A 17,836-nucleotide genomic window follows, 5' to 3' on the forward strand; every position below is an offset into this window, starting at 1 on the left:
AAACTACTACTCTGGGGAGCCCCCGAAAGAACAGTAGTAATAATGAAGTGAGTTCATTTACTCTTGGACCAAAATTAGCAAGTTCATCTCACCTCTTGCAGAGTGACTATGGGAACAATAAGAATTGATGAGCTTTTAAAGAGTGTTTTAGGGAACTCCATGTCAATTCATGTGAATAATATTGTCATAAATATGATGATCATATTCTCTAAACCTCAAATTTGAACACATTATCAGATAACTTAGAGTGTATTTATGGGATAGTTCTGGAAAATCCAGGGACTATAGTCAGAGCAAACATCAGCGTTATGACACTCTAAGTCAGGATCATGCTACATACCAAGTGTGCTGTTACTTCTCCCACCTGTACTCATGGCTGACAATAAGGCAATTGTGATATTCTTCTTTGCTGAGTGTGATGTGGCCACACAACCCGTTAGTTGGAGTTGGCCCTAATCAACAAGAAGCCTCTTTACCATCTTGTTTAGAGGTAGTTTTTTGTGACCTCTTGATCAGTTGGCACCATATAGAAATGATTAAGCCAATTGGCCAGTGGGGAAATAAGATCATTTGGAATATGATAAGTGTGTGTGTAAAGATTGCTCAAACTTACCCTTTGCTACTCGTTTGGGTTTTCTTTTTTTTGTATTCACATGGAAGCAAGTTAGTCACTTGGAAGATACTTCAACTGAATCTTTAGTGAACTTGAAGGTCTGCATAGTTTTTATTCTCTTCTTCCATTTGGTCATGGTTCTCATCCTCAAAGAGCTTGTTGCCTAGTAAGAGGGAACAAACTGTAAACAAATAACTATGGTGCAAGGTATAATATGAACAAATTCTATGAGAATGATTAGGATGTTCACAAAAAGGAGCACTTCTATTCAAGATGAACAGGTAAATCCCTCTTGCAATTCATTTTCTATTTCTCCAATTTGTTTTTGTTTCTCTATTCCTCCTTGTTTCCTTCTCTTGAATTAATAAAAAAATTTGGCATTCTATCTTAATTTTTCTACTGTATTTGTAGGTCTAACTCTTTGTTTTTTTAAACTGGCATTCTAATAATCATATTATTCATCCTTCAATTATCACAATCAACTTGGAGTTAATATTGTAATACTTCAGGTAAAGTTAAGAACATTACAACAGCATAATCCAATATACTTCCTCCCTCATCCTTTGTGCTAATGTTGTCATACATTTTATATATACATATGTTAGAAGCCAACAGTACAATACTATTTTTGCTTTAAGCAATTAGTTCCTTTTTTAAATTAAGAAATAAAAGTAGTCTTTATGGGGCACCTGACCAGCTCAGGTCATGATCTCATGGTTCCTTAGTTCAAGCCCCACATCGGACTCTCTGCTGTCAACACGGAGTCTGTTCTTCATTCCTCTGTCTCTTTCTCTGTCTCTCAGCCTTTCCCCCACCTCAACAATAAACATAAAAAAGTAGTCTTTGATCATCTAATAGTGATTAATTTTTTCAGTTTTTATTTATCTGAAAATTTATTTTCTCTTCATTTTTGAGGAAGATTTTCATTGGATATAGACCTTGGGGTTGATAGATATTTTTCTCTTGGAACTCTAGTATGTAATTTCTTTGTTTGATGGTCTCCATTAGAAGTCAGCTATTTTTCATATTATTTTTCTTTTTGTATGAAATATGCCTTTTATCTTTGGTTTCTTTGGAGATATTCTCTTTATTTGGTGATCATTAGTTTGACTATAATTTCCAGGAGTGGTTTTCTTTGTATTTATCCTACTTAATGTTTGCTGAGCTTCTTATATTTTTGAACTGATATTTTTCATCAAATGTGGGGAAATTTGGTCCATTATCTCCTCAAATATTTTTTCTGCCCATTTCCTCCTTTCTCCCCCACCGCTGCTTTCTCTCCCTTTGACTATAAAGATACATAGACTTCTTGATATTGTCTCACAAAATTGAGGCTCATTGACGCTCTGTTCATCCTTATTTCAATCATTTTTTTCTGTTGTTCAGTTTCTATTGAATTTGAATTATAATTTCTATCGATTTGTCTTCAAGTTAACCAATTTCCTTTTTATAAAATCTGCAATCAGTTGTGAAGCCCATTCACTGAATTTTTCATTTCAAGTATTTAAATTTCCAGTTTTAGCATTTCCACTTCAGTAACCTGGGTTAATTTCAGCTCGTCTGGATTGACCAAATGTTGATCTGCAGAGACACTTACCCTTGGTCAAGGCTATATAATTATTTATAGATAAAAAATGTTCTCTAACCATCTAGAGTTGTAACAGTCATGAGAAACAAACACTTCTACTGTGAATGTTTAAGGGAAAGCAATCTAAAAATTTTGTAACTGAATATTGGTGTCTGATTCATTCTCCACTTTGTTCTTAACAAATGAGTTAATTTCCACGTTAATGAAAATTTATCATAGTTATTCCAGAATAAAAAGGCAGAGGAGAAGGAAAGAAATAAAGACTAAGACAGCCCAGAATTAGAGTGGATTCTAAAAGAAAAGGGAAGATATCTATAGAAAAATTTAACCCCTTACAAATTTTTATTAAGTTGGTCTATCAGAGATCCATCCCAGGGAAGAAACTAATCGTTTTTAAATAACTGTTATCAGGCACTGTGCTAAACAGCTAGTATATCTTATTTCCTTTTATTCATATAACAACACTGAGAAATCTTTCTTATTATCTGCACTTTATAGGCAAAGAACAGAGGTTCAGTGAGGTAAGTTATGAATAGAAGTTGCTGGGGTGCCTGGGTGGCTCAGTCGGTTAAGCCTCCGACTCCGGCTCAGGTCGTGATCTCGTGGTCGGTGAGTTGGAGCCCCGCGTCAGGCTCTGTGTTGACAGCTCAGAGCCTGGAGGCTGCTTCGGATTCTGTGTCTCCCTCTCTCTCTGCCCCTCCTTGGCTCATGCTCTGTCTCTCTCTCTCTCTCTCTCAAAAATAAATAAAGATTTAAAAAATTAAAAAAAAAGAATAGAAGTTGCTTGGCAATAAAAAAAGAATGAAATCTTGCCATTTGCAGCAACATGGATGGAACTGGAGAGTATTTTGCTAAGCAAAATAAGTTAGAGAAAGACAGATATCATACGATTTTACTCATATGTGGAATTTGAGAAACTTAACAGATAAACACAGGGGAAGGGAAGGAAGGATAAGATAAAAACAGAGAGGGAGGCAAACCATAAGAGACTCTTAAATACACAGAACAAACTGAGGGTTGATGGAGGGGGTAGGGTGGTAAATGGGTGATGGACCTTAAGGAGGGCACTTGTTGGGATGAGTACTGGGTGTTATATGTACGTGGTGAATCACTGGATTCTACTCCTGAAGCCAAGATTACACTGTATGTTAATTAACTTGAGAAATAAATAAATAAATAAATATTCATGTATCAGTTCTAGCAGACTTTTGGTGGAGTCTATCGGATTTTCCATGTATAATATCATGTCATCTGCAAAAAGCGAAAGCTTGACTTCATCTTTGCCAATTTTGATGCCTTTGATTTCCTTTTGTTGTCTGATTGCTGATGCTAGAACTTCCAGCACTATGTTAAACAACAGCGGTGAGAGTGGGCATCCCTGTCGTGTTCCTGATCTCAGGGAAAAAGCTCTCAGTTTTTCCCCATTGAGGATGATGTTAGCTGTGGGCTTTTCATAAATGGCTTTTATGATCTTTAAGTATGTTCCTTCTATCCCGACTTTCTCAAGGGTTTTTATTAAGAAAGGGTGCTGGATTTTGTCAAAGGCCTTTTCTGCATCGATTGACAGGATCATATGGTTCTTCTCTTTTTTTTTGTTAATGTGATGTATCACGTTGATTGATTTGCGAATGTTGAACCAGCCCTGCATCCCAGGAATGAATCCCACTTGATCATGGTGAATAATTCTTTTTATATGCTGTTGAATTCGATTTGCTAGTATCTTATTGAGAATTTTTGCATCCATATTCATCAGGGATATTGGCCTGTAGTTCTCTTTTTTTACTGGGTCTCTGTCTGGTTTAGGAATCAAAGTAATACTGGCTTCATAGAATGAGTCTGGAAGTTTTCCTTCCCTTTCTATTTCTTGGAATAGCTTGAGAAGGATAGGTATTATCTCTGCTTTAAATGTCTGGTAGAACTCCCCTGGGAAGCCATCTGGTCCTGGACACTTATTTGTTGGGAGATTTTTGATAACCGATTCAATTTCTTCGCTGGTTATGGGTCTGTTCAAGCTTTCTATTTCCTCCTGATTGAGTTTTGGAAGAGTGTGGGTGTTCAGGAATTTGTCCATTTCTTCCAGGTTGTCCAATTTGTTGGCATATAATTTTTCATAGTATTCCCTGATAATTGTTTGTATCTCTGAGGGATTGGTTGTAATAATTCCATTTTCATTCATGATTTTATCTATTTGGGTCATCTCCCTTTTCTTTTTGAGAAGCCTGGCTAGAGGTTTGTCAATTTTGTTTATTTTTTCAAAAAACCAACTCTTGGTTTCGTTGATCTGCTCTACAGTTTTTTTAGATTCTATATTGTTTATTTCTGCTCTGATCTTTATTATTTCTCTTCTTCTGCTGGGTTTAGGCTGCCTTTGCTGTTCTGCTTCTATTTCCTTTAGGTGTGCTGTTAGATTTTGTATTTGGGATTTTTCTTGTTTCTTGAGATAGGCCTGGATTGCAATGTATTTTCCTCTCAGGACTGCCTTCGCTGTGTCCCAAAGCGTTTGGATTGTTGTATTTTCATTTTCGTTTGTTTCCATATATTTTTTGATTTCTTCTCTAATTGCCTGGTTGACCCACTCATTCGTTAGTAGGGTGTTCTTTAACCTCCATGCTTTTGGAGGTTTTCCAGACTTTTTCCTGTGGTTGATTTCAAGCTTCATAGCATTGTGGTCTGAAAGTATGCATGGTATAATTTCAATTCTTGTAAACTTATGAAGGGCTGTTTTGTGACCCAGTATATGATCTATCTTGGAGAATGTTCCATGTGCACTTGAGAAGAAAGTATATTCTGTTGCTTTGGGATGCAGAGTTCTAAATATATCTGTCAAGTCCATCTGATCCAATGTCTCATTCAGGGCCCTTGTTTCTTTATTGACCGTGTGTCTAGATGATCTATCCATTTCTGTAAGTGGGGTGTTAAAGTCCCCAGCAATTACCACATTCTTATCAATAAGGTTGCTTCTGTTTATGAGTAATTGTTTTATATATTTGGGGGCTCCGGTATTCGGCGCATAGACATTTATAATTGTTAGCTCTTCCTGATGGATAGACCCTGTAACTATTATATAATGTCCTTCTTCATCTCTTGTTACAGCCTTTAATTTAAAGTCTAGTTTGTCTGATATAAGTATGGCTACTCCAGCTTTCTTTTGGCTTCCAGTAGCATGATAAATAGTTCTCCATCCCCTCACTCTGAATCTAAAGGTGTCCTCAGGTCTAAAATGAGTCTCTTGTAGACAGCAAATAGATGGGTCTTGTTTTTTTATCCATTCTGATACCCTATGTCTTTTGGTTGGCGCATTTAATCCATTTACATTCAGTGTTATTATAGAAAGATACGGGTTTAGAGTCATTGTGATGTCTGTATGTTTTAGGCTTGTAGTGATGTCTCTGGTACTTTGTCTCACAGGGTCCCCCTTAGGATCTCTTGTAGGGCTGGTTTAGTGGTGACAAATTCCTTCAGTTTTTGTTTGTTTGGGAAGACCTTTATCTCTCCTTCTATTCTAAATGACAGACTTGCTGGATAAAGGATTCTCGGCTGCATATTTTTGCTGTCTAGCACCCTGAAAATCTCGTGCCAATTCTTTCTGGCCTGCCAAGTTTCAAAAGAGAGATCAGTCACGAGTCTTATAGGTCTCCCTTTATATGTGAGGGCACGTTTACCCCTTGCTGCTTTCAGAATTTTCTCTTTATCCTTGTATTTTGCCAGTTTCACTATGATATGTCGTGCAGAAGATCGATTCAACGTCTGAAGGGAGTTCTCTGTGCCTCTTGGATTTCAATGCCTTTTTCCTTCCCCAGTTCAGGGAAGTTCTCAGCTATAATTTCTTCAAGTACCCCTTCAGCACCTTTCCCTCTCTCTTCCTCCTCTGGGATACCAATTATGCGTATATTATTTCTTTTTAGTGTATCACTTAGTTCTCTAATTTTCCCCTCATACTCCTGGATTTTTTTATCTCTCTTTTTCTCAGCTTCCTCTTTTCCCATAACTTTATCTTCTAGTTCACCTATTCTCTCCTCTGCCTCTGCCATCCGAGCCGTGGTGGTTTGCATTTTGTTTTGCATTTCCTTTAAAGCGTTTTTCAGCTCCTCGTGACTGTTCCTTAGTCCCTTGATCTCTGTAGCAAGAGATTCTCTGCTGTCCTGTATACTGTTTTCCAGCCCAGCGATTAGTTTTATGACTATTATTCTAAATTCACTTTCTGTTATATTATTTAAATCCTTTTTGATCAGCTCATTAGCTGGTGTTATTTCCTGGAGATTCTTCTGAGGGGAATTCTTCTGCTTGGTCATTTTGGATAGTCCCTGGTGTGGTGAGGACCTGCAGGGCACTTCCCCTGTGCTGTGGTGTATAACTGGAGTTGGTGGGCGGGGCCGCAGTCAGTCCTGATGTCTGCCCCCAGCCCACCGCTGGGGCCACAGTCAGACTGGTGTGTGCCTTCTCTTCCCCTCTCCTAGGGGCGGGATTCACTGTGGGGTGGCGTGGCCCGTCTGGGCTACTTGCACACTGCCAGGCTTGTGATGCTGGGGATCTGGCGTATTCGCTGGGGTGGGAAGGCAAGGTGCAGGGCGGCAGGGGGGGCAGGCTTAGCTCGCTTCTCCTTAGGTGATCCACTTCAGGAGGGGCCCTGTGGCAGCGGGAGGGAGTCAGATCCGCTGCCGGAGGTTTGGCTCCGCAGAAGCACAGATTTGGGTGTTTGCGCTGAGCGAGCAATTTCCCTGGCCGGAACCGGTTCCTTTTGGGATTTTGGCTGGGGGATGGGCGGGGGAGATGGCGCTGGCGAGCGCCTTTGTTCCCCGCCAAACTGAGCTCTGTCGTCCGGGGGCTCCGCAGCTCACCCTCCCTTTGTCCTCCAGCCTTCCCGCTTTCCGAGCAGAGCTGTTAACTTATGACCTCCCAGACGCTAAGTCGCGTTTGCTGTCGGAACACAGTCCGTCAGGCCCCTCCGCTTTTGCAAGCCGGACTCAGGGGTTCTGCTTGGCTGGCGAGCCGCCCCTCCGCCCCGGCTCCCTCCCGCCAGTCCGTGGAGCGCGCACCGCCTCGCCACCCTTCCTACCCTCTTCTGTGGGCCTCTCATCTGCGCTTGGGTCCGGTGACTCCGTTCTGCTAATCCTCTGGTGGTTTTCTGGGTTATTTAGGCAGGTGTAGGTGGAATCTAAGTGATCAGCAGGACGCGCGGTGAGCCCAGCGTCCTCCTAGGCCGCCATCTTCCTGTCGAGCCATAAATAAATAAATAAATAAATAAATAAATAAATAAAAATAAGTAAATAAAACAGCACCTTGGAATTAAAAAAAAAAAAGAATAGAAGTTGCTAAAAACAATAATGAACTGAATCAGGTGGGTACACATTTCCTGGACCAGGTAAGTTTTGAGTTTGATTTTGAACATAGATAAAAAAGTGAGAAAGATTATGTGGTGTGCTTCACTTGGATGGGGGGGGCACCAAATGTGGGGCATTCCAACTGGGTGTGGGCTAGTGGCATGGGCCAGTGAAAGAATTCGCCCAGGACAGAACAAAAGAGATAGAATTTTTTTGAATACACTTGAAGGGAATGGTGGGCAGGACAGCAAAGGAAAGACTGTCTGCCACAAGGCGGTGATGAGGGGCCATAGTTGAAGGATGGAGTGAAGGAGTATGGGGATGTATGGAATTCTCCTTTTTTTTGGTAATTTGAGGAACCGTGCCTCATTGTCACTGGTCACTTAGGGCCTATGGCGATTTAGAGGTGTGTTGCTTAAGGAGCCTGTTTGCACTCAGCAGTGTGGTTGTCGTGGGCCCTTTTCCTTGCTCAAGTTTCCACTGCTCAAGCCTGTTGCCTAAAAGCAGCCTCTATAGGTTGGAACTAGGGAATGTTTCTCCCCTGAATTATCAGGAAATTGCCCTGTTGTTTTCTGTCTAAATTACTGACCTTCACAGTGTCTGGTGGGAAAAGCACCTTTGTATTTAACTGGTAAAGACCTTTAATGCATGTTTGATAATGCCAAGGACGATGCTGACTAATGGTTGGGAGAGCTGAAGGTCTCCACTTCAATGCAAGACTATAATTCATAGCTTGCTTTGATTCTCTCCAGACAGATAAGTAGCTTTGCTACATTAAACAAATTCTAGGCAGGAGACACCAAAGTTCCAAAGTTTATATCTCTTCCTATTGGAAATCCTCTTCTGGATCTAAGTCAAATCTTGCCCTTACTCCTCATACATTCCAATTTGTCTTGTTCTTCTTGACATACTGATCCAACTCCAAAGAAACCATTAAGAAAATCCTTTCCAAATTCTGTTCTCTACCATGAATTTGAATAGTAACTTCAGTTTTATTTCTATGCATGCCCCCAATTGCCTTTACACTCTACCCAAACAATCAGTATCTCTTTGGGCCCCTTTTTTGTCCTCTGTAAAATGGGAGAATTGGTTTAATCAGGACCTTTGCTTCTCTCCAGTTCCAAGGGATTTGAAGAATGAAGTCACATGATATGATGTGGGAAGTCTGACAACCAGGAGAGGCAACTGCCAGCCAGAAACCACCTTCAATAGAAACAGCTCTTTCTGTTCCCATCTTAATTGGACTTTTTCACACGATTTCATTTCAAGGAATCTGATACCAAAACAATTTGAAAGCCACTGGATTAGGTTCTAGCTCAGTCTAAGATAATGGCTTATGATTCTGCAATCTTCAGAACTGTAACAGAGGGAAGAGCTCTTTTAGCTAATTACATTTTGCATGTTTTCAGAGACTTAAAAACAGATATGTTTCTAAGAGACACAGAGACTAGATATGAAGCTTGGCTGAGTGCACAAGCAGGAACTGATACAGCAGAGCAGCCCCCAGGGATAAATTCCTTCCTCATGAAGTCATACAGTCACTCTTCAGGTAGCTATTTTCCCTGGCACTGTTGACCCAGCTAATTTGACGGTAGCAGAACCCTGCTGGTGAATTCCAGGCAGAGCCAAGGTGGAGACTGTGACCTTAGCTCTCCCATCCTCCCCTGTCCTCTCCTCCCCTGAGCAGCTCCTCCCACTCTGGCTTGGGACGTGAGGGAGCAGAACTAAAGTTTATTCCTCTTAGGTCAGACGCTTCAAAGTTGCCATGGTTCCTGGAAATCTACCCCGCCATCTACAAGATCACCAAGCAGATGCAGAAGTATCATCTCCCTTCTGAGCTTCTGGTGCTGTGGTGAGCAGTCCGGTTTTTCCTTGGTGACTGCAGAGCTTCCATGAGTCCTATTTGCAGGATCTGCGGCTTCAAAACCTAGAGAGCACGCCTACTGGGTACTGTATACTATACAGTGCATGTAAGTCAGCGCGGGGGAGTGGAGAGAGAGTGTTTTATCACAAACTTGACTCTATTTTGAGCTCCTAAAAAGAAAGGACTTACGAGGTTCAAACTGTTATTATTAGAGTCACTTGTGTGAATAACCCCAATGCTTTCTAGAGACTCTCCCTTGGGAAGAAAAGGGAGCAGCCTTGCATTTTCCTGAGCTCTTCTATCCACCTGTCTCCAGCCTCCCCCTCACATTCCATCCTCCATTCTGCTTACAGAATGATTTATCTCAAATGTAAATCCGATCGTGCCACCCTCTGCCTCAGTGCCTTCACAGGATTTCCACTGACTCCTGAATACAGTACCAGTTCTTTGGCAGAACATGCGAATGAACGTCAGCCTTGTTTTGCCTCGTGCATTCTGCTCCTTCGGTTCCTGCCGTTCCGTTATCACTCAGCTGAGGGGCAGAACCTGAAGTCTTAGCCTGGCTGCAGAGACTATCAAGAGTATATCTTTTTTCCTTTTAAAAGTAGTCATGTGTTTCTCAAATCTTCCCACAACAAAATCAGTGAATGAATATCTTTACCAAAAATAACGCTTGTAAAATAGAGTGAATATTTATGGCCAGGCACTAGGTTGTATGTTTTAAGTTGGCTCATTTAATCATTCCAACAACCCTAAGAGGTAAGTGCTATTTCTAACTTCATCTGATGGATGAGAAACTGAGCACAGAGGTTTGTTAAATAATTATTTACGCTCACAAGTAGCAAAACCAGGTTTCAAACCCTGGCAGTCAGGCTCCACAAGTCATGCTCTTTACCGTGCTCTCCTATAGCCTCTCATTAAAAATGCAGATTCTCAGGCCTCTCCACAGCCCAAAGGTATACATTTTAAACAAGATTCCAAGGTGATTCTTCTACGCACGGATTTGAAAACCATTACTGTAAATTTTGTTCAAACAGAAAATAGTAGATGAGTGCCCTCTAGTGTATACATATGAGCATTACACACTTGTTGGTGTTGGATCTGATCTTTTATCAATTTTGTACAAAATAGCCAAATTTCATGATGTACAAATTTTAAGGACTGTATTAGGATAAATTATTTACATTCAATGTCTTAACTTATTAATACTATCTTAACTGATTTTTGTCACAGAAGTATTATATAAATATTGCCAGATAACTGTCTCTCTCATCATACCTCAATAGCTCCTGGGAATTCAATTTAAATATTGGAAGGCTCCAATCCCACAAGTCTGGTTGTTAGGAATGGAGGCTCATATCCTTAGTGCACAGTAAGTGTTTATGGTAAACACCAAAACCTCTCTGTGCAAGAGGCAGATTTTGCTCGTCTTATCTGTGGTGGTTTCATCACATCATTAATTGTCCATCAGTAGGTCCTACTCAATTTGTTATGTCAGAAGGGGATTGGACCAAGACCCATCTGTTTTTCTCTTGTCCCTTCTAACTACTTGCAGAAGTATCTCCCTTCTGAGTTTCTTAAAGTTAGAAGGGGGGAGAATCCATTAACTATTTAGTATGATGTGTACAAATCCCCTGTATTACTATGACAGGCTATTACTTATTCCCAAAAAGGAAGCCATCCATGTGTTTTTTTTTTTTTAGGTTAGAGTTAAATGTCTGCAACAAAAGACCCTACAATGTAATGGCTAAACAAAGTTGACATCTATTCTCTCTGATATAACTGTCCAGAAATAGTAGTCTATATAGGGGAGTTCTGACACCCCCACTCAACACACAGATTCAATTTCTGGGTTCAAAGTGTCTGTTCCACTTCCTGCTCTTGCCTCTGTATACCAGCCAGTGGAGAAAAGGCCAGGGAAGAGAACATCCATTCCTTTTAAGGACAAACCCAGAAGTGGCCTTCAACAGCTTTGGTCACAACCCACTGGCCAGAATCTGGTCAAAAGCTTTAAGAAAAGATGGGAATGTGGTCCTTAGTGAGGCAGCTACATCCCCACTAAACCTGGAGTACCATCATTAAAGGGAGGAAGGGAAAATAGATTCTTAGTAGCTGTCTCTACCGCAAACCACTTCCTAGATTTGGACATTTCTTACGTGATTCTCTAAGCAGCCAGTTATTCACAGAAAATAGTAAAGAAAATAAGTATCAGGTATCTCAAGAATGCCAGTTAATAAAATGATAGAATTTTTATAGAGATGCTGCTGATTCAGTTGAGAACCTTGTTTTCTTTGCTTTACGGTCCTTAATGGTAAAGGTTTCTAAATTATAGATCTAGACAACTGGTTTAAAAGTAAATACAGGCAGTCCTTGCATTGCATGGTTTCAATATGCACAAATTACAGTTAGTTACTGTGGCTTACTCCACAGTTACTCCAACAACACAGTTCAAATTTCAGTTACCACATCATATAACTATGGGTACTTGCATGAAATACACACTTTGTGCTACCTCTTCAGTCCACAAATAACAACATAAATAACAGGTGCACACAATGGTCACTGACCAATCACGTTATTTTTCTGCAAGTCTGTTAGTGATCAGTCACCAAATGTCTGTTATTCAGTTTATGCACAGAGAGCAAAGTGTGTAGCTATGTTGCTTCCTCGTTTCTCAGTGATAAGTCCACATGACATTTTGCCAAAATGGATTAAGGAAAGTGGTAATTGGGCAACAAAGATGAAAGTGTAGTAAAGAAACAAAAAGTGGTAACACTGGAAGTGAAATCCTAATTGAATGTACATGAAATTATAGAAGAAATAGCTGACCATGGAAATTTCATTCCTCCCACATTTTGAGACAGATATTCAGCCATAGGAACTGTATTAGTGAGGGTTCTCCAGAGAAACAGAGCCAATTAGGGGTGTGTGTGTGTGTGTGTGTGTGTGTGTGTGTGTGTGTGTAAAGAGACATTTACTTTAAGGAACTGGCTCATGATTATGAAGGCTGGCAAGTCAGAAATCTGCAGAGTGAGCCAGCATGCTGGAAACCCAGGGAAAAGCTGATGTTGACCAAATATCTGGGCACCATGGCCCCAACCAAGTTGAGACATAAAATTAAGTATCAGAGGAACTTGGTGAAGGAAAACATATTAATATAAAGGAATAAAGTGGTTATGGCAAACCAGAAGTGATACTGATAAAACAACAATTTCACATTAAAGGAACTCTTGGGGGTATGGGAGGGGCACCTGGCTGCCTCAGTCAGGAGAGCACGTGACTCTTGATCTCAAGGTTGTGAGTTCAACCCCCGCATTGGCTGTAGAGATTACTTAAATAAATAAAAACTGAAAGGAACTCTTGGAATATTCCACAACTTTGAAGGCACAAGGGACAAAATGTTGGAAGGTAATTTAAACTTAGAAAGAGCATGACACTTCACTAAAGTATAGAAAAGATGCTCACTCTGGGTCAGAAATTACAGAATAAGAAGAGAAGCCCAGCACTTTTCAAACTATTCTTGATAAGTACAGAGAAATAAGACATTTGAATTCTGAATATTTCTAAGCCTTTAAATTGTAGTGTACCAAATAAATATGAATTTTGATATTTTTTTTCATTTCTAACCTACAGTAACTGAATTCTTAGTGTTTTGGCAGAAAGTTTTAAAGGTCACAGAACAATCATAATTGTTTCACATTGATTATTAAGATTGATTTGTTTGGCTTCTGTTTTCACAGTGATTTTTATGGTCCTGAAGTACCCGGCAAGGTGGGAACTGCCTGTATAGTATTTCACTGGAAGAGATTATCTGGTGGCTCAAATGGAATATCCATTTCTGGGAGGATAGGAAAAGAGAGGTAACTTTTTTGTGTACCCTGGTTCCTGGTAAGGTGTAGGTGTAACAGTGGAATGATGTTAAAAGAGCATTAGAAACAAGGTCCACGTTAGAAACTTGGTCTATGCCTAAACATAAGCTTCAGTTTCCTGATCCAGCAGGTAAGGGCAATACCAGTGTTTCCATCCACTTGATGTGGTTGTTTTTAACATAGCACATGAAAGTGTTAAATAAATGTCTACAGGAAAAAAGAATGATCCAGGACTTAGTTTGACCAAGAATAGTCACCCCTACAAAGTTCTCATAGCCCTTCTATTACAGTTGAGCCTAGAATAGTAAGGCTGCTGGTTAGGGTGAGAGTGAGTGTGGGGGCAAACATTTGGAGTAAGAAGTCCAGATCCCTTGAAAGTACATATGTTAGGACCAGGAGCATTGAATCTTCTGGTCCAGCCCTCATTCCCATGCCCCCTAATCTTTGTGCTATCTGAATGGAGATTAAATGGTTCAGTTTGGGAAAAGTAGCAGAGAAAACAAAGCTTGGTTCTGGCCATAAGGTCTCCTAGTGGTGCATATTCTTGAATTTTTAGTCTCTCTCAGTTGCTTCACTCCTTTCAGCAAAAAACATGCTCAAGTTTTCCACCTCAAACCAAAGATCAATCTTATAACTACCCACTCTGAGTTACTATTGTTCTATATATCCTTTCAATTTAGCATCCACCTTATCCAGTTCTCTGAAGCTCTGTCTCAAAGGCAGCCAGTGACTTTATAATTTTCATAATCTGGTACTCAGCACTTGTGTTCTCTGAGCAGAGAGTGCAGATCTCTGCCCACGGACCACACTCTCCTCTTTGATGACTTCTCCCCTTCATACTTCTGTGACATGGCACCAAAGGCCCTACGACTTCTTGTTTCCCTTGTCCCTAAATGTGTCTTATGTGCTGTGTTCTGACTTTGAACCCTTTATCCTTTTCTTCTAAAGGTTCCTCTATGAACTTTCCATCATTCCAGCATGGTGGGTATCTCACAAATCTTTACCCTTCCAGCCTTCACTCCTCAGGATTCATATTTCCATTTGTAACCCACCAGCATCTCAGCATGTCTTGCAATAAAAGAAAATATTTCAAAAGTGCCTTTTTCTCCCTCTGTATTCATTCAACCTCTAGAAGCAGGTCGTGCTCTTTGCTAAACTGTTAGACATGGAAGAAAATGTTTAGATAGATGTAGAGAACAAAGGGAACTAATTCTTGACTCCTAAGTTTAAAAAGATGTTCATATGGGCTTAAGTTAAAGAGCCTTAGATGTGTGTTTTCCAAGAAAGCATTCTAGTTCACCAGATGAGATGAATTTGCCATGACATGAGTGAAAGCAGCTTTGCATCTCTTGAGCAAATAACATTAGTTGAAAGTGCCACAAAAACACCATGGAGGCAGATACACATGACATTGGTTAAATGTCTTTCTTACTGCTGTCTGATGTCTTTATTGCCCCATGCCCATTGTCCCTTGATTGCCTAAACAGAAGAGATACCTGCATATACCCAAACACGTTGTCCCCAACATCTTCCCAAACGACTCTCCCTTTCAGTTGACCCATAGTGTTCTAAAGCCTCCTAGAATGGTTGCTGAGAGCATTATATGGTGAAGGGGCAGGGTGGTCAGGAAACTACTGTACCTAAGGCAAATGGAACAGCTGAATAGCTTTGGCTGAACCGGTAGAAATAACTTTTAATAACTGTCTAGGTTAAACCTATTACCTTCTGTCACACCTAACTTGTTAGTTCTTTCTGAATTCCATATTTGTGTTCATCTTAGATTCATAAGCTCAATACCCCAGAATTATCTTCAAAAATTTATCTCTATCCTGGGCATCAACTGTATTATCTGCTTACCATATTTCCCTTTTTTCTGGAAATGATATCCAATACTGACCATTCCCCTCAATTATAGTGGGAGGTCATCATGTTCTTTTTTTTTTTTTAATGTTTATTTATTTTGAGAGAGAGAGAGAGAGAACGCGCACGCAGGGGAGGGGCAGAGAGAGGGAGACAGAGAATCGCAAGCAGGTTCCGCACTGCCAGCATGGATCCCCTCACAGGGCTCAAATCCACGAACCATGAAATCGTGACCTGAGCCGAAATCAAGAGTTGGACACTTAACCGACTGAGCCACCCAGGCATCTCTGGAGGTCATCACGTTGTAACACGATTCCATCCTCTACCCCTGGCCATTGTTGGTTGGCTCCAGGGTAGACATAGAATCAAGATGGGATAATTAGGATATTAGAAAGACTTAAGCTGAAGGTACTGAAAATCTGACAAATAGTACCTTTATTTATTTTTCTCATATAACAAAAACTCCAGCCCAGGAGTTCCATCTGCTCAAGGAAGTATCAGGATCCAGGCTCCTTCTATCTTACTGCTCTTCAAATTTTTTCATGTGATTTTGATAGTCTTCATCACAAATCGTTGCTGCAACTCCAGATATCACATGCATATTACTATAGAGAAGAAATAGGGAGGGCTAAAGGCAAAAGGTGAAGGACTAAGGAGCAGGCACCATGATTCCTCCCTTTCATAAAACTTTTCTTAACTATTTGGGTGGTATCTATACCTCTATGAGAAACTAATCTTAAAATTACTTCAGATAAAGAAAAAGCAAGTCAGTAACAACAAACTGCATTGGATATTTAACCTACATTTAACTATAAGAATCAATTATTTTAATGAAATATGTAAATATTTGCCTCTAAAGACCTAAACATTTCTGGACACCTGGGTGGCTCAGTTGGGTTAAGCATCCAAATATTGATTTCCACTCAGGTCATGATCTTATGGTTTGTGAGACTGAGCCCTGCATTGGGCTCCACACTGAGCATGGAGCCTGCTTAAGATTCTTTCTCTTTCTCTACCTCTGCCCCTCTCCCCAACTCACACACACGATCTCCCTCTAAGATATACACACACACACACATATATACATACATACATATACATACATATATGCACGTATATACATGCATATACATACATACATGCATATACATACATACATGCACGTATATACGTGTATATATATATGCCTCATGAGTTTGTACAAGGCTATTCAAAATCTTTTTGTTTTGCAGGATCATATAGAACATAAAGCAGTGCAGGAAACCAGGCTCAAAAAAGGATGAGAAGCCTTACATTTTATGTTTTGTACCTTATTATAAACTTATTATTTGTCCTCACTAGCTTTCAAAAGCTTGAAATTGCTTCAATAGGGGATGTTTTTTTATTGCATGCTGACAAATAGGTCTTAAATCTCTTGGAGACTATTTGTAGCCACAGGAAGGTAATTTACATTCACACTAACCAGGCTGTGTGAAAATGAATAAATGAAACCCAATTCAAAATCAGGTCAGGAAAAAATTAAGGGATGGTTCTCATTCAGTATCAGTTACATCTTACTTTGCATACCCCTTCAGGAAAGAGGAAGATTTACTCTTCACCCAGCAACAACCCAGTCAATGAGAAACTGTCACAACTCAGCCAATGGGAAGCCACCACAACTCTGAACTCTCTTTCTCCTCCTATGAAATTTCCTTCCAAACAACCCTTCCCAACTCTCTCCTCTATAAAAGGAAGCTCCTTTTCTTTATTCCTCTGTATTGTTGTTCTTGCCTATGGTGTGGTGTAGTTTGTATGTCTGGAGTTACAATTCTTCCGCTATGCCCAGATAAACTCATTTTTGCTGATTAAATAACTAGCTATTTTATTTTTAAGTTTGAAAGTTATAAAGGCCTTTCTTTAGCATAGCATAATAAGGTAAGGGTATGGAAGTCTCTGGAAACCAGAGGAAAGGAGAGCAAGCTCTTTGCAAAGAGAGGCCAAGGATGGGGAGGGATGGAAACCTGCAAATTAGTACACAGTTGGCTCAAGACCAGACTATCTGACTGTGCATATGTTCAAAGCGGCCTGTGTCTGCTTATCTTTTCCTAGCTTTATGAGTATTCTCAGAATCAGAGCAAAAATGAATGAGGTTCTTATAGAAAAATGCGCTAGAGAGGTCCTTTCCATTAATGAGGTTCAATTGCTATCCCCAGGCCCAGCCAAACCCTATCACAGTCATCTAGGAGAGGCAAACAACTCTTACTGCAGTGATAGTTCTTATCTTCCCTTTCCTCCTGCAACTCAGCCTCCCAGCATGTTACACTATGGCTAAAATCCAATGGTATTCTTCCCCCGAAGTAGTCTATTCACTTCTCAATCCAAACCTTTACCTTTTTTTTTTAAATTTTTTTTCAACGTTTATTTATTTTTGGGACAGAGAGAGACAGAGCATGAACGGGGGAGGGGCAGAGAGAGAGGGAGACACAGAATCGGAAACAGGCTCCAGGCTCCGAGCCATCAGCCCAGAGCCCGACGCGGGGCTCGAACTCACGGACCGAGAGATCGTGACCTGGCTGAAGTCGGACCCTGGCTGAAGTCGGACGCTTAACCGACTGCGCCACCCAGGTGCCCCATCAAACCTTTACCTTTTATTGAATCTGCTAGTGAGTCAAGCATACCTACCCAGCTAATGTTGTGTCCCACTTTGAGAGTTGCCAGATGCAATTGTGGATGGATAAGATA

Source organism: Lynx rufus, unplaced genomic scaffold, assembly GCF_022079265.1.
Source record: "Lynx rufus isolate CCGP_SWC_20201006 ecotype Redwood Valley unplaced genomic scaffold, mLynRuf1.p SCAF_5, whole genome shotgun sequence".
Classification (NCBI taxonomy): Eukaryota; Metazoa; Chordata; class Mammalia; order Carnivora; family Felidae; genus Lynx; species Lynx rufus.